Raw genomic sequence first — 23153 nt, 5'->3', positions numbered from 1 at the left:
CTTTGCAGTGTTCCTCCGTAAAGCAGCATGAAAGAGTTGATTTTCATTTTATGTTGTGCTTGTGAGTCATTAGCATGATGTTCTAACACTTGTAAATGAATACAGCTCTTGCCTAATCTGTCATTTTAATGCCTTATAGATTTTATTTCACTGGATGTTGTACCAGATTCTCCATAATAATAATCAACTGCTTTGTTGTTCTCTTGCAGAAATTAAATTTCTGCAGTGGGTGTGCAACTAATAAAAAATGTTGCTTGAGGAAACGAAAAATAAATATGATGAATCATAAAAGTTGGGTGTGGGGGGGTGGTGTGGAGGGGAAGTTGCTCGTCAACAGGAGACAATTATGGAACCAGTGGTGACTGTGTCTGATTTTCATATTGTCAACAGCTTAATAACCCTCACAAAGTCCTTAGCCACAGTGCTTATGTCTTTCAGCGTTAACCTCATGGACTGGGTGTTTTCCACAGTTTCATTTGGAAGCATTAAAATAAAAGGTGAGGGAGTAAAATAACTGTTCTCTTTGCTGTACACCCAAGACAAGTCTGCTCAGGGTTGCCATTTAGCCACTCTCACATACCTTTTATCTTTTCCCCTGTCACCAGCTTTCTAGAAGAGCAGCATTAAAGGCAGCTGTGTGGGACTCGGAGTATCAGCAAAGACTGTAAAGTGGAAAATAAACAGTGTGTCTATCACCAAGCTACAAGAACATAGCACTCATAGCAGGGAAATGACAGTCAGTGGCAAGCAACTAATTGGTCACCAGCTTTGGCGGAAATGTATTCTTCCAGACCTCTGTCATTTCCTATGTTCTTTACTGAAAAGACTGCCAGGTTGAAGTGTTGGCTTGAATCCCTCCAAAAGAAAGAAAATGAAGAGTTAAGGCAGCCAGGCTGGGCAGGTGCTTTGAAGACTGAGTAATTGGAGGCATCCACTGCTGGAAAAACAGTTGGCTCCCTGCAAAATAATTAATTCACCCCCTTGCGCACAGGTATTGTGTGGGTCCAACACCAGTAAGGTGATGAATGTTGTTTTTCACACAGTTTCTGCCTGAGAATCCAGGCCCAAGTACATTGCTAGTAGTGGCCGAATTTTCTTAAACAACTTCCTTTATTCACCCTCTCCAACACACACATACATTTGTCCCTCTTATTTATAATTCCTCCCAGAAAGGTTATAGGTTGATGAACTACAGAAGAGCAATTGGAGCCATGTGCATCTAAGGAGAGGAGAAGGGGGCTGGGGTCTAAAACATAAACACTTAACTAAGGCAGAGAGAGCCAAATGTGAGGTGACTGACATTTATAATGCTAGACTCAGAACTGAAGTGTAATATTAAATTTGAATATATTAAAATGAAGGATCTTGAAGTGTAATTGAATATCCTCGAGTGTGTGGACCTCCATCCCAAACTGGACACCTTGTGTGGGGAAACAAAGGGATAAGGAAGACCTCCTTACCCAAGCCAGCACACTGCTTATGAAGTGTATCAGTATATCCGCGTACAGTGTTCCAGTTCAGTAGGGCTCGGTTGTGATGCCTTAGTGTGGTGCCTTCGTGTGCACTGAGATGTTGAACTCAAAAAGCAAGATGATGCCATCATAGAACTATCTGGTTGATTGTCTTAACCCACAGAAGAACCTAGTCCAAGCATTGTAATATTGTTTACAAGCATATAGGTTAATACCTTTATAGATTTAAGCACCAAGTCCTGTTAAGCCTTGCAGCGATGGATTTTAGAGGGTTCACAAGCCCTCTGGAATTGTACCCTTTATTTTGCATGGATGTCTGTGCACTTTAGGGGTGCTAGAGAAGATGAGCACTTTCCTCAGATCCTCAAAGAGATACAAGACCAGAAAAAAAGCTGAAACCTACATAATCATGTAATCAGAAGGAAACAAATGAATAATAACAAATTTATGGAAATCTAGCTGTTTGTGAAAGTCAGTTCTAAGCTGGAAGGGATTGACAAAAAGCAGTTTTGAAGAATTTTTGCTTTTATAACTTGCTTTTAATGAGAGTAAGAATCATCTTAGAATTTGAAATGGCATCCCTTTATATTCCTGTGACTTTCTTTCCATCTTTGTAATAAACACATAACCTAAAAGGTACCCTGACTTTGTCATTGCTTTATATTATATAGTACTCTATATGTGGGCTTCCCTGGTGACTCAGTGGTAACGAATCTGCCTGCCAAGGCAGGAGATGCAGGAGACACAGGTTTGATTCCTGGGTGGGGAAGATCCCCTGGAGGAGGAAATGGTAACCCACTCCAGTGGTAACCCAGTCCTTGATCGGGAAATCCCATGGACAGAGGAACCTGATGGGTGACTGTCCATGGGGTTGCAAAGAGTTGGATGCGACTGAACACAGCACCATATGTGTACCATAGTTCCAATTTATTTATTTGTTTGCCTCCTCTGCTTTTTCTGAAGCAGTAACATGTGGTCTGCCTAAAGATGTGCATTGAATAATACTTGTGGTTACTATGAGAACGTACCTCTTTGATGACAGGAACAGAACTGATCCAGAACCTCAAATGCTACAATGGTGATCCAGTGTAGTCTGTGACAGTCTGTGCTTTTCACAGGCTGCTTCTAGCCTGAGTTAGCCTGGCCCTGTTAATGAAGCAGGTTCTTTCCTAGTAGTGTTAGAATCCTCTGATGGGCAAATTAGGTGCAAGGACTGCATGATGGCTTACTAGACTTTCCTTAGAAATAGATGCGTGGCGGCTTGAGATTCTCTCACTCAGTCTTCTTTTCCTTGTATCTCTCCTTCACTTGTGGTCACTATATCATGTCTTGAAGGCTCCACTGTCTCTCCAGCCTCTCTCTCCATTTTCTTTCACAGATGTTTCCTCTAATGAATTTCTTACACATTGAATCCCATCTTGGCATCTGTTTCTTGGAGGATCTGGACTAATGTAATGATAAAATTCACATTTTTTTTCATACTCCACTGTATGCCAAGCAATGTGCTCCCATGTTGTCTCATTTAATCCTCTCAAATCTGGACCCATAAGAATTACATTTATTTTAAAGAGGAAAAGCAGACAATCAGAGAGGTATAATGACCCAATATTACACAGTCAGATTGCTGAGTTACTATTTGAGGAAGGTTTTGTTCTACTCCAGAGCCCATGGTCTCCATCACTCAACTGTAGCCTTTTAGAAGCAATCACAGTTTCCTCCAAATCATATTAATACCAGTCACTACATTTGATTTCTTCTTGAATGTGACTGGGGTTTCCCTGGTGGCTCAGACGGTTAAGAATCTGCCTACAATACGGATACCTGGGTTTGATCCTTGGGTCGGGAAGATCTCCTAGAGAAGGAAATGGCAACCCACTCTAGTGTTCTTGCCTGGGAAATCCCGTGGACAGAGGAGCCTTGAGGGCTATAGTACAGGAGTCACAAAGAGACATGACTGAGCAGCAAGTTTCACTGTTTTGAATGTGGCTGTGTTTGGAAAAGGAGAGGATTAGTATATAGTCTTTAGTCTGTATAGTATATAGTATACTGGCTTAGTGACAGAAGAGATGGTGACATGAAATCCCTGTTTTCACTGTGGGGAAGTGAAAATAAAAGTCGCTCAGTCGTGTCCAACTCTCTGAGACCCCCCATGAAATTCCTCAGGCCACAATACTGGAGTGGGTAGCCTTTCCCTTCTCCAGGGGATCTTCCCAACCCAGGAATCGAACCAGAGTCTCCTGCATTCCAGGACTCTTTACCAACTGAATTTTCAGGGAGGACTTTGTAATTGATTGATGTACAGAGGATTTGGGTTACTTTTTTGAAGCTTACACCTAGAAGTGCCTCTCAGTTAATCCTGCCCATGTATCCACTCACCTCCCTACTCCCAGATGCTGGGAACAAGAGCACCCACTGGCAGAGTGGAAGCTGGCTTCTGTATTCCTCCTTCCCGTGTGTGTCTTTCCCTGTTATCAGGGAGGTCATGGGGTCAGAGCTGGTGGGTTTGTTGTTGTTATTGTTGTTGTTTTAGAAAATGAGAAAAATAAATGTTCCTCTTTCAAGGTTTCTGTCTGATAGTGTTTGCTAGACAAAGTAGAATTTTCGCAGCACAAGCCCTTAGCTCAAGAGCTCCACTCAGTCAGCAGTTATTTTATGTGCTTTTTATCCAGGCTTTCTTGTTAAAATAAAAAAAAAAAGAAAAAGAAAAATTTATCCACTCAAAGTGAGCTTTTTGCTAAACTTGTGTCTTTCCCTTGTTTGTCATGTTAATTACATTCCAAATAACCCTCTTTCAGAGAATTCTGCAATCAAACTCTAAAGCCCCATCAGATGTACATTGGTTTTTAAAGTGGACTGGTTTTTCATGTAATAATGACTTTAGTATTATATGTATCGCTAAATAAGTGCAGATTCTGCCCCTTAGGGTACCTGCTCCTTCTTATACCTTGTGACCTACTGTAGCAAGATATTTAATCTCTCATTCCTATTTCCTTACCTTTAAGATAGAGATAATAATAGGATCATTTTTGGTGTGTTATTATATAGAGTGTACTATGTGCCAGACATTCAATCCATATTGCGTTTATTAAGTCAATAAGCAGATATTGCTCAGTAATTTGGGGTAGTACAGTTTCACAGTTCTATCATCAATAGTTACATTCAGCAAGCTATACAAAGGAAAAGACTTTATCTGATGGCTCTCTGACTGGACAGTATCTGTGCGTTCAGACTGTTTGGGGAAGCAGTTTTCTCCAGGAATGGCAGATTCTATGAAATTGCAACTCATTGAACATAGTAAGTGTGCAGTGAATGTCACACAAGTTTAATGATATTAAGGGAAAGAGGGAACGTGCCATATAACAGGCTTGGTCCTCTAAGGTAAGAGAGAAAGCTAAAGCCTCCATCAGTAAGAGGTCATTCCTTCAACTTATTTCACAGAGGACTTATATTCAAGAGTTATGCAGGTTCTCTTCAGTATTATTAGTGAGTAAGGAGGTTCCATGTTACAAAACACTTGAAAGTTAAACTAATGAATAAATCAGTAAAATTAATTTGTTGCAGAAGTAGGGTAGTGATGACTTATTCTCTCACTATGCAGAAAATTCCCTGCTTGTCCAAAGTGAGACTATACTCACCTTTTGGTTCAGTCCACTTGTTCATAAACTCCAGCAAACAAAACAATACCAAATGGCTTACCAAGCATACCAAGGTGTTCCAAATGACTTTAAAAGTGCCATGATAATGGCTAAAATTTTTGCAGGATAAATGTATTTGATGATATGTCAACCATGGTTACAGATTGATTGAAAAAGCTTATTAGTTTAAGAAGGGATAAGCCAAAGAATCCTGCTTGACTTAAATAAAGAATTAAACTCATTTTGGAGAGACAGGGGTATATGTGATTCCTAATTGAATGGTTTCATCTTGATCCTAGAGGAATCTAGAAGTCCAGTGGAGTCCAATGTTAGATTTATCTGCAATATGGAATCAGCTAATTAAATCTTATAAAACTTAATTGAGCACTCTTTTGTGATCATCTTCCAAGGACCACCTAAGAATTAGAAATATTAATAGAAGGAAAATTTGTGCACTGCTCGGTCAAGCTTCAGAGTAAGTCTTGGAAATGTCTATGACAGAAGCAAATCTGCTTTTTTCTTAATCACTACTGTATTAAAATTCCACCTTGTAGTATAGTTAGCTATGGGTGCACCTGTCATATTCCATCTAACTGGATCAACTCCTTATAGACCAACTCTATTGATCGAATAAAACGGGTATTGAATCCCTATTTTGTTGTGAGCCCTAGTAACACAAGGAAAAAGATGTAACTGCTGACCTCATGAAGACCACCAACTGGTGGTGTACATGTGAAGAACTGAATTTGTGATTCCTAGGGCAGCACTCTTCAAAGTGATGTTTACGCATCAAGGGTTAGAAAGAGCATGTTTGATAATATTAAAACATTAGATAATATTAGAATATCTAGATTTTTAGATGAGAAATTATATTTTACTAATATTGAAAATATGGATTTACATATACTGTGTATATATCATTATGCATGATTATATGCTAAAGGTACTTTTGGGGTGGAGCTATAAAGGTGGAAGGCAACTGTTAACATTACACAGTTCTGTATACCCACTGGATGTCAGTAAACAATTGTTGAATGAAAACATTTAGAGCTCATGTTAGTCAATTTTTATATTTTCCCAGGTGCACTAAAATCTACGTCCTGTCCTTTTGTCCACCGTGCTTTCTCTACTGCATTTGCCCTCAGTGACCCGATTGCCTCCATTGTAACTGAAGGTGGGGGTCCAGCTGCTTGCTGCTCAACAGCCAATAAGGAGGCAAGGTTGGTGGAAATGAAAGTTTGCTGTATTTTGGATGCTAGCAATGGGTTTGGGGGTGGGGCAGACTCCTGTCCAAAGGCTGACTCCCCTCAAATAACAATCAGTGAGCAAGAGCTTTGAGAGGTGGAGGGAGGGGCTACATGTAGAAAGAGCACAGACAGTGCTGACAGTAATCATCAGTAGTGTGGTGGTCTGATCAGTGTCATCTTGAGTGTTTTCAGTACAGTTAATCTTCAATTCCAGGGTCAGTTTGTTCCAATTTCTTTGAGGCCAGCTCTCAGAATTGTGACTGCTTATGTCATGGCTACAGTCCTGTCATCTTGTAGTTAGCTTCTTCTACCTGGTGGGAGTTTTAATATCTATAAAAGCTCAAGGAATATAGCTCAGAATATTGTCTATAGCCTTTGAGAAGGAACTAAAGATCCTTGACTTTGTTCAATGACTGAATTATTATTATTTGATCTCTTTTGACTGTTTTCCTTTATTTCTGCCTTTTCTCACTTCTCTGATTAAACTTGTATTTTGGCTAAAGTTTTTCCTCAGACAAAAGGCAGACTGAGGACATGGGGGCTAAGGGCCCCAAGGTTCTGCTCCATTTCACCCTGACCTGGAACTCATCGCTCCTCCTTGTCCTACTGCTGAGCAATTCAGAGCTCCTAGTTCAACTGACTTGAATAGAACTGAATTTAATGTTTCCCTTCAATGCATTTCTGATAATGTTTTTATGAGGAAACACACAGCAAGCTTCACAGAAGCTTCGCTTCACTTCAGTTCCTTAGTGTGAGCATTTTAAACCCAGTGTTCTCTGACCCCCCTCAGGTCTTTATCAGTGGGCACATGAGGCAGTGTCTCTGGGTCACCCAAAGTAAGAAAAGGCTTTCCAGGTGGCACAAATGGTAAAGAACCCACTTGCCAATGCAGGAGACATAAGAGATGCGGGCTCAATCCCTGGGTGGGGAAGATCACCTGGAGGAGGGCATAGCAAACCCACTCCAGCTGCCTGGAGAATCCCATAGACAGAGGAGCCTGGTGGGGTACAGTTGATAGGATTGTAAAGAGTTGAACACAACTGAAGTGACTTAGAACACCATGTAAGAAAATGTCGTCATGATTAGATTTCTAAACTTTCTCCCTCCGAACTTGTGGTTGACTGATCATTATTTCTTCAAGAAAGAGTTAAGATTTATTTCCAGGGGTTAGAGTAGGGCTTCTTAGCCTCATCCCTATTGACATTTGGGACTATTTAATTCTTTGTTTTGAGGGTTATCCTGCGCTCTGTAAATGTTTAGCATTATCTCTGTTCTTTACCCACTAGATGCCCATAGAAGTACCTCTCCTTCCCCATAAATGTCTCCAGACCTTGCCAAACGTTCCCTAGGGAGTAAAATTTCCCCCAGTCGAGAGCCACTGGGTTAGGGTAAAATAGTATGAAGCATTACAAATAATACATTGTGGTTCAACAAGCAATAGGTTGACCATGTGGTTGAGTTCAAAAGTGATGTGAATATATGAAATGTGAACAATCGAAAATGATTTATTTGAGAGGTTTGTGTCAACTCCAATCCACTGCTAATCAAACTGATTTCACATTGTGTGTGACTAATAACTTAAATCTTACTCCTCTCCGATCTTGTTTGTCCATGGGGACAGAGATTTTGAGCAGTGAGATGGTAAATGGTAGGAAGGGTAACATGGAGGATATACAGACAAAATAATACATTGGTGAGGGCTGATTAACAGCATATTTTCTGCATAACCCAATACATCAAGGCTATCAGGCAATTCTATCACTTATGACATCCACTGGGAGGTGTGCCCAGAAACAGCTAACAAAAGGTAGTATGGTATATAGGAGGAGATGATTCTTGAAATCTCATTATTAAGTGGCTCAAGGTCAGCTTCACAACACATTAGCAGAGCGCATGTTTTCTGAATGAGGTAGGTTATTTTACTCTGAAGACTTCCTCTAATTGGGAAGTCTTTAAATCTTCAAACATGAATATGTTGGAGAAGGGATTCAATTTTGTGTGAGTAGAAAATAGGAAAAGATTTGCTTGACCAATATATCTCTCCTTTCCTATGAGAACTAATGGAAAAACAACCCGCCTACTCCAATGGGCAAGCTGTCCATTTTCTGAATTTATGTTAGATAGGGACTTATTAGGAATCCAAGATATTGCAAACACGACTTGGGTCAAAACTGTCAATTACATGGAGAAATTATGTACAAAATTAGGATTTTAGAGACTCAGGATTTTTGGCAGATAACTAGATTCTAAACCCCTCTGAAATCAGAATAGAGTCCAATGACCCTCTGGAGAAATCTTTCCATTAAATTTGCAATTCTTCCATGTTTGACACTGTCCAGAGAGCAAACAAATGAAGGCTCTTTTTATAAAATGTTCTTTTTCTTCCTACCTGGCCAAAATCTGACTCTAGATTTTCTGTGGGCTATACTTGAAAAGGTACGTGTCCTGTGACAAGTGCCATCTAGAACTTATGCTTCTGAAAATTAAAAATGGCTACTGTTTGTTGTTTTGTCACTACATATTACACCTACAGATTGTTTAAATGAGAAAAGTAGAGAAAACATATCTCATACATATGTAAGAGCATGTGTAATAGAATGTATACATTCAATAAGATGAGACATTAGATATTGCGTGTGTAAAGTGATACAGATTTTAAGGTATATATATATATATGCATCATATTTATTTGTCTTATGGCAACTATGTATATAGACTTTAAAACCATTTGAATATTAGCTTTTGCATAATTGAGAAACTGCTGTCACCAGCCTGTAAGCACAAAAGCAAAAGACATTTTAGGAATTGCTTACACTGAATTGCGGGTGATTTGAAATAAATTTGTAGGAAGCTTATTAAATCTTTTCTTTCTTTACTGAAAAAAACACCAAAGATCATTTCTGTAAGGCATCGGTCTGTCAAATCTGTATAAACAAGTATAAATGTTAAAAAAAAGTAAAGAATACTAATCAAGAGACACAAGACATACACTGCTTAATAAATCTTGCCTTCAATTTATTTGTCTAGTATTACAAAGGCAGAGAAGATATCAATTAATATAGGCAAAGAGGACCCATAATTTATAATTAACTGGCAAGTGGTTTGTAACAAACAGCAGCACGGAGTCTAATAGCCGGTAGAAAAATAACTAGTGTTGATTTGTCCCTCGGCAAATTAATAGAGTGCTTATCAATGACAGGGTTACATAAAACTGCTAAATAAATAATCATCAGTGAGTTCGAGTGAAGCAGATCTTTAACAAGCTTAATCTGAACCTCTTGACATCTGTAGACTATGAAGAGATTAAATGGTAAGAAAGGGAAGATAGAGCGTGCATATTGTAAGCCTGCTCAGGAACTGTACCAGATCATGTTCTTATGTAATGAGAAATAAAAAACATTTTTATTGCAAAATTACATTGAAAAATGATTTTCATTATAATTAGAGTGAAAATTATAAAAGATATATCAAGGAAATGCTGAATTGGAATTTGCCAGATGAGAGTTTCACTACATCTCTTAACAATGAAAACACATAATTTTCGTCACTTTTGATATATTTTTGCTCGTTTGCTTCACTTTTATTACTCACCTTTGTACACGCCATGCGTTCCAACTCATATGTCACCACAGCTACACCAGCGAGCTTATTTTTGGTTATTATGGTTCCACTATCGAAGAAAATTAATCAAGATCCTATATTTAAATGGACAGTTCCATCCTGCCTTCTCAACTACCCCCAGCCACTTACATGGAATTCTAAGTTTTTGTTACAGGATGCTTCATTCCTTAAGGTTTCTCTGGTACACCATTTGCAGTGCTGTGAATTAACAGACCTGTATAACACCTCCAGCCTTTTCTCTGAGAGGTTTTTAAAGTCACCCTTATTTGTTGGTATATTACCAGTATCATACCACCTGTGTTTCTTAATTAATGAAATGAATATTCTTAAAACCATGGAGCTTTGGGAGAAATATTCTGAATCAATATGTCATTATGCCTCAGATATTAACTTTTCTTAAAAGACTCTTTTTAAAAGCAATTTTAGGCTCACAGAAAATTCAAAGGGAAGTTGCTGAGATTTCCCATATACAATGTCTTTTTAAGATATACATAGATAAAGCCACTCACAAAAATAGGGAGATGCCATAATTCTTAAATAGAAATCTGGTTTCCAGTGGGATATATATATATATATATATATATATATATATATACATTCTCAAAAGTGTTTCAGTGAGAGACAAAACATGAGAACCTGGAGCTGGAAAGTCACAGATTGCATGCCATGTGGCAGTTTTCTGCTTCCTAAGCTAGAACACGCCTGACCTCATTTCTACCTTCTTTGGACTTGGGATGGCCACCTCTGTGGGGATTCACCCTTAGATTCCTAAGTCTTTGCTACTCTTATGAACTACTGGCCAAGATTCAGCTGTAGGTATAGTAGATCACTTACAATTTATTTATAGGATATGTCTTATATTTTCATGTTAAACATCCACTTGTACCAATGAAAGCTGCTGGTATTGAGTGTGAATATGTGTGCAAATGTGTTCAGTGAACTTTGTAACTCACAGCAAGCTACTCAGAGACTTCATATATTATTGTACATGCCAGTGTTCAGATCTGGGTCATCAGCATCACTGCTTTTCTGAACTTCAGTTCCAATTTCCAGTAACCTTTTGGACATCTCACCCTTCATGTTCCAGGAGATCTTTATATTCACATACTGAAAACTGAATTCAGAATGTTGTTGTTCAGTTACTAAGTCGTGTCCAACTTTTTGTGACCCCGTGAACTGCAGCATGCCAAGCTTCCCTATCCTTTACCATCTCCCTGCATTTGCTCAAACTCTGGTCCACTGAGTCAGTGATGCCATCCTACCATTTCATCCTCTATTGCCCCCTTCTCCTCCTGCCTTCCATCCTTCCCACAGAATAAAGGCATGAGCTTTCACCAAGTTTTTTTTTTTTTTTTTCAAATTTAACCAACTAGGAGACATCCTTAATCTCCTTCTCTCCCTCATGTCTTCTGTCCACCCCAAATCCCCCTCCCCAATATGAATATATGTACTCTTTTTACAAAAACTTTATTTTTTGCTGTACTGGGTCTTCTTTTGCTGTGGCTTCTCTTGTTGAAGAGCATGGGCTCTAAGCATGCAGGCTTTAGTAGCTGTGGTGTGTGCTGTTCACAGGCTCCAGAGCATGGACTCGGTAGTTGTGGTGCTTGGGCTTAGTTGCCCCATGGCATGTCAGTTACAAGGGAACTATGCAACTAAACACTCTCTAATATTAAATATTAATAGGTTCCTTCCTATCTATTTCTTTTGCAACAACCTTTATTTAGGCCCTGATAACATCCTACCTGAGATTTTGTAATAATTTCTGCGATGGGAAGAGTAATGGCCCCTGAAAGGTGTTCATGTCCTAGTCCCCAGACCCTGTGATTATGCTACATGGCAAAGGGGAAGTAAGATCACTGATAAGCTGATCCCAAAATGGGGAGATTGTCTTGGATAACTGGGGGAGAGTTCATTTTAACCACAGTGGTCTATAAAAGTGGAAAAGAGAGGCATAAAAGAAAGCCAGAGTGACCTGATGTAGAAAATCTCAACCTTCTGTTGCTGCTTTGAAGGCAGAGGAAAGGGTTACAAACCAAGGAAAGCAGGTGACCTCAAGGTGCTGGAAAAGACAAGGAAATGGGTCCACCCTAGAGCCTCTGTGTTGTGCTTAGTCTCTCAGTCGTGTCGGACTCTCTGCGACCCCATGGACTGTAGCCCGCTAGGCTCCTCTGTCCATGGGGATTGTCCAGGCTAGAATATGAGAGTGGGTTGCCATGCCCTCCTCCAGGGGATCTTCCCAACCAAGGGATTAAAACCCAGGTCTCCAACATTGCAGGCAGATTCTTTGCTGTCTGAGCCTCTAGGGAAGCCCAATTTCATAGTGGGGACCTTTTGTGTGAGAGGCAAGTGTGATAAGCACTACACTAAGAAAACGAGGTAAGGTAAAGGTAAAAGTATTAGTGACTCAGGCACGTCTGATTCTTTGCAACCCCATGGACTGTATGTAGCCCGCCAGGGTCTTCTGTCCATATAATTCTCCAGGCAAGAATACTGGAGTGGGTTTCCATTCCTTCTCCAGGGGATCTTCCTGACCCAGGGATCGAACTCAGGTTTCCTGCATTGCAGGCAGATTCTTTACCATCTGAGCCACCAAGGAGCCTCTAGAAGGCAGGCAATTCTGCCAACACCTTGGTTTCAGTCCAATGAGAACTCTGTCAGACTTGGAACCCCAGAACTGGAAGATAATAAATAAATTTGTATTGTCTTAAGTCACTAACGTTTTGATAATCTGTTATGACAGCAATAGGAAACTAGTACAGCTTCTTAGCAAGTTCTCCTGACTTTACCTTCCTTCTCTTGGATCTATTTTCCATACTTCCCCCCAAATTATCTTTAAAAATAGATATCTGGCTATGACACTCTCTTACATTAAATTCTTCAATGGTTTCTTATCTCGACCAGGATCAGATTGTACTGCTTTCTCATGGCACACAAAGCTCTGCATCATCTGTTCTCAATTTCCAGCTTTTACTCTAATGTTGTAGAACCCTTCCTCTTTTTTCCCCCTTACCTGCATTCCACAAAAATACATTCTACATTCAACACATATTATCTTAATCACAGTTTCTGGAAAACACCAATAATCTTTATGGCTGCTAAGTACTTGTTTATACTCATGACTTTTGGTGGTGTGCTCATCCCTCACTTCCTTCCTGATCAATCCGCCCAGCATAAGTTTCTCTAATACTCGGTTCAATTTATGTCTTTCATGGCTATTTACACAATTTTGTTCTTAGTTGCTAAGTCATGTCCGACTCTTTGTGACCCCATGTGCTATAGCCCTCCAGGCTCCTCGGTCTGTGGGATTTCCCAGGCAAGAATTCTGGATTTTTCCATTTCCTTCTCGAGGCAATCTTTCTGACCCAGGGTTCGAAGCCACATCTCCTGCATTAGCAGGTGGATTATTTACTGCTGAGCCATGTGGGAAGCATACTACTGCCCTTGGCTAGACCTGGTAAGCACCAACTAAGTTCTCTATGTAGCTCTCTACGGCTCCATGTGTCCTACAAGGAATAACTCATTTATTCCTCACAGCATCACCAAGATAAAGAGATATTATGAACTCAATTTTACAGCAGATGAAACTGATGCATAGGATGAAATTCTTACACAGGGAAGTTGAATCATATTCCCCAGTTATAAAGCTAGTATGAGGTGGAGCTGAAACTCAGTCTCAAGCAGTCTGACTCTAGAATCTGTGCACAAAGCATTACTTTGTATCTTCTCCATATCCAAAACATGGTCACCTTAGTGAACAAGGAGAAGAACTGCTTTTTTGACTTTGTGGAAAGGATAAACTTAGTTAATTAAAATGCTGTTTTACTGGGGATGTTGACAACATGACACAGTCAAAGTCACTAACTCTCTGATGTCTCGTTAGCTTTGATGTATTTGGTTCATCAAACAGAGTCTTTCCAGGCCAAAATTCCATTTGCTGGAATTTTTAAAAATTGCATCTATGTTCATGAGGAATATTCATCTGCAGTTTTCTTGTAATGTCTGTTTTTGGTTTTGCTATTGGGGTAATTCTGACTCCATAAAATGAGATGGGAATTATTTCCTTCTCTTCAATTTTGTGAAAGAGTTTGTTTAAAAATTGGTATTATTTTCTTATATGTTTGGAAGAATTCAACAGTAAATCCATCTTGTCTTGCAGTTTTCTTTGTGGGAGAGTTTTAAACTGCAAAAAAAAAATTTTTAATGTAATAAGATTATTAGAATTATCTTTCTCTTCTTGAGCAAGTTCTAATAGTTTCTGCAAATAATTTTTTCATTTTTGTCTAAGTGATTGAATTTATCAATATAAATTTGATATAATATTCCCTATCCTTCCAGTAGACTAAAATACTTAGTCACCTCTTCCTTTTCTAAAACTGAGGATCTGTGTTTTCAGACACTCTTTTTTATTAATTACTCTAGCTGGAAATTTACCCATTTTATTGATTTTTTTCCTAAGAACCTGCTTTTGGTTTTACAAAACAATGACTAGTATGCTATTAATTCCATCCAAGTACATTTTTATCTGTAGGAGTTTTTGGTCTTTTTATCCTTCATGCTGCTGCTAAGTCGCTTCAGTCGTGTCCGACTCTGTGCGACCCCATAGAGGACAGCCCACCAGGCTCCCCCATCCCTGGGATTCTCCAGGCAAGAAGACTGGAGTGGGTTGCCATTTCCTTCTCCAATGCATGAAAGTGAAAAGTGAAAATGAAGTCGCTCAGTCGTGTCCGACTCTTAGCGACCTCATGGATTGCAGCCTACCAGGCTCCTCCATCCATGGGATTTTTCCAGGCGAAAGTACTGGAGTGGGGTGCCATTGCCTTCTCCGTTTATCCTTCATATCTCTTCTTAATTCTTTGAACACAGAGAATACAGTTATAATAGCTGTTTTAATGACCTTGTCTTCTAGTACTAACTCTTGTGTCAATTTTGGGTTTGTTTTAATTGATTGATTTCCTTTGCACATCTGGTAACATTTTGCCCTGTTGGGTCCTGGTTATTTGTGTATTTCCATACCCATTTTTGTCTTTTGTTTTGGTGGCTCAGACAGTAAAGAATCTGCCTGCAATGCCAGAGACCTGGGATCCATCCCTGGTTCAGGAAGATCCCTTGGAAAAGGAAATGGCAACCCACTCCAGGATTCTTGCGGGAGAATTTCATGGACAGAAGATCCTGGTGGGCTGCAGTCCATGAGGTTGCAAGGAGATGGACAACAACTGAGTGACTAACACTGAGCTACCTGGAAAGTTGAGTTCTGGAGAGTCCAGAGGAGTACTTAGCCTAGGGCAGTTATTTCGCACTAGCGAGGCAAGCACTCTTTACAGTGCTCTGTGAATTGTGGGATTTTCAGTCTTGCTGGTGGGAATAGGCACTCTCCCAGCCCTGTATGGGCACAAGGCAGGGTTTTCTCTAATCCTTGGGTCAATTCTTTCACCATCCTCAGGTAGTTTCATCCCAGGCCTGTGCTGATAAGTACTCTGCTAAATTCTCCAGGGCCCCTCTACAGATCTCCAGGGTTCTTTTCCTGTGCAGCCATTTCCTCTTCAGCTCTCTGTCTTGCTGTTCTAGCTGCCTGCCTATATCTCCCCACATTCCTCTCTGTCTCCTCAACTGCGGGTTTGGGTGGGCTCTGCCTGGGTGCTCTTCTCCCTATACTACAGACTGAAAACACTCTTAAAGCCCAAATACATGGCAGTTGTAGGGCTCAGTCGTTCCCATCACTGAGGGATCACTGTCTATTGCCTGATATGTAATGCCTTGAAAACCATTATTATTGTCCAGTGTTTTTAGTTGTCTCAGGCAGAGATTCAACATGATCGTTTTCTACTCCATCTTGGTAAGAAGTTATGTCAGCCTATCTTTTTGCTCATTTAGGGGCTTTGTGTTGGGGACAAAGATTCAGGACCCCAAAACTGAATGTTATGTTTTGAACTAGGAAACCTGATGAGTCGGAAGTTTTCTCAACCTTCGGGACCTATGTGCACTTGCTGGGAATAAGAAATGGATGGTTTCTGGCAGAATTGGGGTGTACAAAGAAAGTGTCTAGAGAGTCTGTCCTGGTAATACTGGCCTACCCAGTGATCCCAGTTCCATTCTGTAGCACTCAGGGATAAAGCTATATAGAGGGCACTCCATGGACTTGCTCTTATAGTAACAAATAGGACCTACCAGGGGGTGGTCCCAAGATGGAGGAGGAATAGGACCGGGAGACCACTTTCTCCCCAACAAATTCACCAAAAGATCATTTGAATGCTGAGAAACTTCCACAAAACAATTTCTGAACGCTGGCGGAGGACACCAGGCCAGAAAGGCAGCCCATTCTCTTCGAAAGGAGGTAGGACAAAATATGAGAGACAAAAGAGAGACAGAGACCCACCCTGGGGTGGGAGTCGTAAAGGAAGAAAAGGTTCCAAACAGTAGGAAACCCTCTCACAGGCAGGTCTGTGGGGAGTTTTGGAATCTCAGAGGGCAACATAACTGGGAGGAAAAAAAAAAAACACAGAGTACGTGCCCAACTGCAACTGCCAACAGAGAAGTAGCCCAGTAAGTAAGCATCTTACTTACTTATGTCTGCCATCAGTAAGCAGGGGCTGGACAGGGAGGCACGGGCTGCATTGCTTAGGGTATGGACGGGGCCTGGATGCCCTGAGGACAATCAGAGAGCTAATGTGAGATAGCAACCCAAACTGTGGGATCATGAGAGAGGAAAAAAAAAAGAGAACTTTCCTGCAATAAGCTCTGAAGTGTAGCCTGACTTGCTCACAGGACAAAGGATTGAGCAAATACCAAAGGAGAGCTATCCATCTGCGTACAAGGCCCCTCCCTCCCACCCTGCCGGAGGCAGAGAGGCAGGCATGTGACAGCCAGAGCCGAAGGCAAGAGGCAATCTCGGGTCCAGAGACTGGCATCCTCCAGCAAACTGTGATCAGGCTCCCAGTTGCTAACCATGTCTTCCTGGGATTCTGGACAGTTGACATCTACCAGGAGGGTCCCAGCCTGAGATCAGCTCCCCAGAGGAGACACACAGCACATCTGAGATGGTGCTCTAGCAGTGCACCTGGAAAGCCAAGCCGTTGGGGCTGGGGAGGTGATTAAGATGCACGGTCCACCTGGAACAGTGTGCTCACCAAGCACCCGGTTGCCTGAGCTGCTCGGACTTGGGAAGGGCACAAAACAAACACCCAACCGAATCTGTGCCCTTGAGGAGTACCTGAGAACCTGAACCTGAGCAGCTTACACCTGGGGAGTGCACAAAACGCAGGGCCCACTTTGGACGGTGCTCCTGCAGAGCACCCTGGAGCCTGAGCAAATGTAGACCTAGAAAGCACACACTGCGAGCTGGGGCAAACCCAGTGTCGTCCATACACTGTGAGCACTCCCCACACACACCAGCGATATTTGTTTGCACTGTCCCTTCCTCCCCACAACATAACTGAACAAGTAAGCCTAAATAAGTGACCACCTTCATCCCCTTGTGTCAGGGCAGAAATTAGACACTGAAGAGACTTGCAAACAGAGGAAACTAAAATAAATTTAAAAAAGGAACTACTCGGGAATTGACAGGTACAACAGATTAAAACCCTGTTGTTAACATTGACCAAGCACTGGAGGGGGCCTATAGCCCTTGAGAACAAGTACAAGCTGGAACAAGGACCTATCTGAAACTGAACTGACTCCACACTGCCCACAACAGCTCCAGAGAAATTCTTAGATATATTTTTACTATTATCACTTTTAATTAAAAAAAAAATTTTTTATTACACCTTTAATTTTCATTTTTATAACCTACTATTTACCTTGTGTGAAAGTGAAAGTCACTCAGTCATGTCTGACTCTTTGCGACCCCATGGACTATACATTCCATGGAATTCTCCAGGCCAGAATACTGGAGTAGGTAGCCTTTCCCTTCTCCAGAGGATCTTCCCAACCCAGGAATCTAATCCAGGTCTCCCGCACTGTGGGCAGATTCTTTACTGGCTGAGCCACAAGGGAAGCCAAAAAAAGACCCTATTTTTAAAGCAAATTTCATATATATATATTTTATAATTTTTATGGTTTTGTATTTTTAATATTGTATTTTTGAGAGTCTAACCTTTACTCTAGATTTTTAATCTTTGCTTTTTTGTATTTGTTATCAATTTTGTACCTTTAAGAATCTAATCTTCAGTACCCATTTTCACTTAGGGGTGTGATTACTGGTTTGATTGCTCTCTTCCTGTTTAACTCTCCCTTTTCTCCCCCAGGTCACCTCTGTCTCCTCCCTCCCCCTTCTCTTCTCTGCTTAACTCTATGAATCTCTCTGGGTGTTCTGGGCTATGAAGAACACTTAGGGAACTGATTACTGGCTAGATTGGTCTCTCCCCTTTTGACTCCCCCCCTTCTCCTCCTGGTCACCTCTATCTCCCTCCTTCCTCTTTTCTTCTCTGTGTAACTCTGTGAAACTCTCTGGGTGTCCCTTGCTGTGGAGAATTGTTTCATCATTAACCTAGATGTTTTATCATCTGTGCTGTATGGATGGAGACGTCTTGAGGCTACTGTAAGAATAAGACTGAAAGCCAGAGGCAGGAGGCTTAACTCCAAAACTTGAGAACATCAGAGAACTCCTGATTCCAGGGAACATTAATAGACAAGAGCTCATCCGAAAGCCTCCATACATACACTGAAACCAAGCTCCACCCAAGAGCCAACAAGTTCCAGAGCAAGACACACCATGCTAATTCTCCAGCAAAGCAGGAACACAGCCCTGAGCCTTAAAAGACAGGCTGCCCAAAGCCATGCCAAACCCATATATACCCCAAACTCACTACTGGCACTTCGTTGCACTTCAGAGAGAAGAGATCCAGCTCTACCCACCAGAACACAGGAGCAAGCTCCCCTAACCAGGAAACCTTGACAAGCCACTAGTCCAACCCCACCCACAGGGAGCAGACTCCACAATAAAGAGGAACCACAAACTTCCAGCCTACAGAAAGGGGACCCCAAACACAGCAATCTAAACAAAATGAAAAGGCAGAGAAATATTCAGCAGGTAAAGGAACATGATAAATGCCCGCCAAACCAAACGAAAGAGGAAGACATAGGGAGTCTACCTGAAAAAGAATTCAGAATAGTGATAGTAAAGATGATCCAAAATCTTGAAAACAAAATGGAGTTACAGATAAATAGACTAGAGACAAGGATTGAGAATATGCAAGAAATGTTTAACAAGGACCTAGAAGAAATAAAGAAGAGTCAATCAATAATGAATAATGCAATAACTGAGATCAAAAGCACTCTGGAGGGAATCAGCAGTAGAATAACTGAGGCAGAAGATAGGATAAGTGGGGTGGAAGATAGAATGGTAGAAATAAATGAAACAGAGAGGAAAAAATAATTAAAAGAAATGAGGACAACCTCAGAGGCCTCTGGGACAATGTTAAATGCTGCAACATTCGAATCATAGGAATCTCAGAAGAAGAAGACAAAAAGAAAGGGCATGAGAAAATATTTGAGGTGATAATTGTTGAAAACTTCCCTAAAATGGGGAAGGAAATAGCTACCCAAGTCCAAGAAACCCAGAGAGTCCCAAACAGGATAAACCCAAGGTGAAACACCCCAAGACACATATTAATCAAACTAACAAAGATCAAACACAAAGAGCAAATATTAAAAGCAGTAAGGGGAAAAATAACACAAAAGGGGATCCCCATAAGGATAACAGCTGATTTTTTTCAATAGAAACTCTTCAGGCCAGAAGGGAATGGCAGGACATACTTAAAGTGATGAGAGAGAAAAACCTACAACCCAGATTAGTATACCCAGCAAGGATCTCATTCAAATATGAAGGAGAAATAAAAAACTTTACAGACAAGCAAAAGCTGAGAGAAATCAGCACCACCAAACCAACTCTTCAACAAATGCTAAAGATCTCTAGACAGGAAACACAGAAAAGGTTTATAAACTCAAACCCAAAGCAACAAAGTAAATGGCAACAGGATCATACTTTTCAATAATTACTTTAAATGTAAATGGGTTGAATGCCCCAACCAAAAGACAAAGACTGGCTGAATGGATACAAAAACAAGACCCCTATATATGCTGTCTACAAGAGACTCACCTCAAACTAAGTGACACATACAGACTGAAAGTAAAGGGCTGGAAAAAGATATTTCATGCAAATAGAGACCAAAAAAACCAAGAGCAGCAATATTCATATCAGATAAAATAGACTATGAAATAAAGGCCACAAAAAGAGACAAAGAAGGACACTACATAATGATCAAAGGATCAATCCAAGAAGAAGATATAACAATTATAAATATATATGCACCCAACGTAGGAGCACTTCAATACTTCTAAGGCAAATGCTAACAAGTATCAATGGGGAAATTAACAGTAACATATTAATAGTGGGAGACTTTAACACCCCACTCACACCTAAGGATAGATCAACCAAAGAGAAAATTAGCAAGGAAACACAAACTTTAAATGATACAATCAACCAGTTAGACCTAATTGATATCTATAGGACATTTCACCCCAAAGCAATGAATTTCATCTTTTTCTCAAGTGCACATGGAACATTCTCCAGAATAGACCACATCCTGAGCCATAAATCTAGTCTTGGTAGATTCAAAAAAATTGATATCATTTCAAACATCTTTTCTGATAACAATTAGATGTCAACTACAGGAAAAAAACTATTAAAAATACAAACATATGGAGGTTAAACAACACACTTCTGAATAACTGACAAAACATGGAAGAAATCAAAGAAGAAATCAAAATATGCATAGAAACAAATGAAAATCAAAACACAACAACCCCAAACCAATGGGATTCAGTAAAAGCAGTGTTAAGGGGAAGGTTAATAGCAATACAAGCATACCTCAAGAAACAAGAGAAAAATCAAATAAATAACCTAACTTTATACCTAAAGCAACTAGAAAAAGAAAAAATGAAGAACCCCAGGGTTAGTAGAAGGAAAGAAATCATAAAAAATAGGGTAATAAATGAAAAAGAAACAAAGGAGACTATAGCAAAAATCAATAAAACTAAAAGCTGGTTCTTTGAGACGATAAATAAAATAGGCAAACCATTAGCCAGACTCATCAAGAAAAAAGAGAAGAAGAATCAAATCAACAAAATTAGAAATGAAAATGGAAAACTCACAACAGACAACACAGAAATACAAAGGATCATAAGAAACTACTGTCAGCAACTATATGCCAATAAAATGTACAACTTGGAAGAAATGGAAGTATTCTTAGAAAAGTATAACCTTCCAAAACTGAACCAGGAAGAAATAGAAAATTTTAACAGACCCATCACAAGCACGGAAATCCAAACTGTAATAAAAAATCTTCCAACAAATAAAAGCCAAGGACCAGATGGCTTCACAGGTGAATTCTACCAAAAATTTAGAGAAGAGTTAACACTATCCTACTCAAACTCTTCCAGAAAATTGCAGGGGAAGGTAAACTCCCAAACTCAGTCTATGAGGCCACCATCACCCTAATACCAAAACCAGACAAAGATGCCACAAAAAAAGAACTACAGGCCAATATCACAGATGAACATAGATGCAAAAAATCCTCAACAAAATTCTAGCAAACAGAATTCAGCAACATATTAAAAAGATCATACATCATGACCAAGTGGGCTTTATCCCAGGGATTCAAGGATTCTTCAGTATTCGCAAATCAATCAATGTGATACACCACATTTTGAAAGATAAAAACCATTATCTCAATAGATGCAGAGAAAGCCTTTGACAAAATTCAAGACCCATTTATGATAAAAACTGTTCAGAAAGCAGGCATAGAAGGAACATACCTCAACATAATAAAAGTCATATATGATGAACCCACAGCAAACATTATCCTCAATGGTGAAAAATTGAAAGCATTTTTCCTAAAGTCAGGAATAAGACAAGGGTGCCCACTCTCACCACTACTATTCAACATAGTTTTGGAAGTTTTAGCCACATAAATCAGAGCAGAAAAAAGGAATCCAGATTAGAAAAGAAGAAGTAAAACTCTCACTGTTTGCAGGTGACATGATCCTTTACATAGAAAACCCTAAAGACACCACCAGAAAATTGCTAGAGCTAATCAATGAATATAGTAAAGTTGCAGGGTATACAATTAATACACAGAAATCCCTTGCATTCCTATACAGTAACAATGAGAAAACAGAAAGAAATTAAGGAAACAATCTCATTCACCATTGCGATGAAAAGAATAAAATACTTAGGAGTAAATCTACCTAAAGAAACAAAAGACCTATATATAGAAAACTGTAAAACACTGATGAAAGAAATCAAAGATGGCACAAATAGATTGAAAAATATACCATGTTCGTGGATCGGAAGAATCAGTAGAGTGAAAATGAGTATACTACCCAAAGCAATCTATAGATTCAATGCAATCCCTATCAAATTACCAATGATATTTTTCACAGAACTAGAACAAATAATTTCACAATTTGTATGGAAATACAAAAAACCTCGAATAGCCAAAGCAATCTTGAGAAAGAAGAATGGAACTGGAGAAATCAACCTGCCTGACTTCAGACTATACTACAGAGCTACAGCCACCAAGACAGTATGGAACTAGCACAAAGACAGAAATATAGATAAGTGAAACAAAATAGAAAGCTCAGAGATAAATCTGCACACCTATGGACACCTTATCTTTGACAAAGGAGGCAAAAATATACAATGGAGAAAAGACCATCTCTTTAACATATGGTGCTGGGAAAATTGGTCAACTACCTGCAAAAGATCGAAACTAGAACACTTTCTAACACCATACACAAAAAATAAACTTAAAATGGATTAAAGATCTAAATGTAAGATCAGAAACTATAAAACTCCTAGAGGAAAACATAGGCAAAACACTCTCTGACATAAATCACAACAAGATCCTCTATGACCCACTTCCCAGAGTAATGGAAATAAAAGCAAAAAGAAACAAATGAGACCTAATTAAACTCAAAAGCTTTTGCACAACAAAAGAAACTATAAGCAAGGTGAAAAGACAGCCTTCAGAATGGGCAAAAATAATAGCAAATGAAGCAACTAACAAAGAATTAATCTCAAAATTATACAAGCAGCTCATGCATCTCTATACCAGAAAAAAATATGACCCAATCAAAAAATGGGCCAAAGAACTAAACAGACATTTCTGTAAAGAAGACAA

At 39.8% G+C, this 23153-nt stretch overlaps 1 long non-coding RNA gene across 1 annotated transcript in view; it reads left to right on the top strand.

Moving 5' to 3' along the window:
• The window catches only part of LOC138989989 (uncharacterized), a 586522-nt gene that overhangs the window by 527195 nt on the left and 36174 nt on the right, over positions 1–23153 (top strand). Inside the window, exon 7 of the long non-coding RNA XR_011466180.1 lies at positions 6189–6327. This is a non-coding gene — a long non-coding RNA (uncharacterized lncRNA). The remainder of the gene's footprint in view (positions 1–6188; positions 6328–23153) is intronic.

The sequence above is a fragment of the Bos mutus genome, chromosome 11 (assembly GCF_027580195.1).
Source record: "Bos mutus isolate GX-2022 chromosome 11, NWIPB_WYAK_1.1, whole genome shotgun sequence".
NCBI lineage: Eukaryota > Metazoa > Chordata > Mammalia > Artiodactyla > Bovidae > Bos > Bos mutus.
Note: the sequence above shows the minus strand (reverse complement) of the source record. Positions and strands in the feature narration are given on the sequence as shown.